The sequence below is a fragment of the Propithecus coquereli genome, unplaced genomic scaffold, assembly GCF_000956105.1.
Source record: "Propithecus coquereli isolate 6110/MARCELLA unplaced genomic scaffold, Pcoq_1.0 Scaffold4, whole genome shotgun sequence".
Lineage (NCBI taxonomy): Eukaryota > Metazoa > Chordata > Mammalia > Primates > Indriidae > Propithecus > Propithecus coquereli.
Genome location: NW_012149729.1, coordinates 4,093,668 through 4,095,499, shown reverse-complemented (window position 1 = coordinate 4,095,499; position 1,832 = coordinate 4,093,668).

Sequence of the window (1,832 nt, the reverse complement as noted above, 5' to 3'; positions counted from 1 at the left end):
GATATTACAAAGGAGATAGATGACCAGCAAGATGGAAGGTGTGTAACGCAAGGTATGGGGAAGGGGTACAGAGCTTCTGTGGTCTCTCTCAGTGTACAACCCACCAGGCACCTGCACTTGTCAGCAATCTGGAAGCTCTCTGAACCTAGTCCTTTTGGATTTTTATGGAGGCTTCATTATGTAGGCATGATTGTTTAAATGATTGGCCCTTGGGATTATCTAAACCTTCAGCCCTACTCCCCTCCCTGGAGGTTGGGGGTAGATGGGACTGAAAGTTCCAACCCTCTAAACATACGGTTGGTTCCCCTGGCAACCAGGCCAGTCCTGAAGCTATCCAGGAGCCCCTAGGATGGCAATTATTTCATTATTAGCACAAAGACAGATTACTTTGGAGATCCCAAGTGTTTTAGGAGCTGTGTTCCAGGAACCAGGGCCAAAGACCAAATATTAAAACAAAAGATTCTCCTAGTGCCCCCATCTACAAGGGCTTTAGGAGTTTAGGAGCTCTGTCTTGGGAACCAGGGGAGTGCATGTGTGTGTGTGTGTGTGTGTGCGTGTGTGTGTGTGTGTGTGTGTGTATTTCTTATCATAGTAACCCACTCACACACTCACTAATACTGCTCCAAAGAAGTGCCCAGAGAACACTGTCTTTATCAATGCATTGAGAAATATACAGGTAACGAAAGAACCAATATCTCTGAAAAGCTCAGTATGTTTTAGGTCAATGATGATGTTTAAAGATGATCCCTTTGAAATGGGCTCCCAGATTTCCAGGCTTAAAGAACATTTGGAGGTAATTACCAGAATGGGCAGCAGAACCAAGCACTGATCAAAATAATTTGACCCACTGACATCATTAGTTGTAGCTAATGGATTATGATGTTCCTAGAATAAATACAGATATTTGGACTGCCTGTAATATAAGAAAAAAAATCTAAACTCTTATCCTTATGAACAGAGTCTTGATTTAATCAACACAATGGATAATTATAACTTCTCGTTCAGTTCTCAGACTTAAGCCAGTTCACAGACACAAGTCCCTGCAATGAAAGGAGGACCAGATACCCTCAATAACACCTTTTGCCACACTTCCACAAGAAGGTTATATAAAACTTCTTTCTTGAGTTCCCCCAAAGACACCTGAGCTCATTTACTAGTGTGGCTGTGCACTGGAGAAAGAGAAATACTCAGGGTCTTCAGAGATTATTGGACTGGCCCAGAGCTAACACAAATTCCCATAAATCCTATGTCGATTTGGTCCAGTAGTCAAAGTGGGGGCTTTTGGAGGTCAAAGACCTACATTAACTGGGATTGAGAAGGCAGAAACTCTTTGTTGTAATGCAGAGGAAGAAATGCAAAAGTCAGAGTCGATCTCATAGTGGACTGAGTGGGTCTGTGAACAAATCTGTGCTTAACTATTTCATTTCTGAATGCAAACTGTACATTCAACAGGAAGTATACTCTTCTATTTCTTTGATCTATGGAGTAAGGACTATAGGTAGGAAGCTTGAAATGAAAGTGGCTGGAGTAGCTCCTCCTTTTGAAAATAGAAAGCCACAAATAATATTCCAGAGATTATTGTCACTATCAAATTTGAAAGATGAAGAGTGAGATATTTCTGCCACCTTCCCATTTAACTCACCTATATGGTCTATGTGAAAATCAGATGGACCTTATAAAATTATGTAGATTATCATAATGTAATCAGGTGGTATTGCCATTCACACAGTTTTTCAAGATGTGATCTCCTACTGGAAACCTGGCGTGCCACTACTAAATCTGCCAAATTATTTTTCTCTAGACCAGTTACCTAAGACAACAGAAGCAATTTG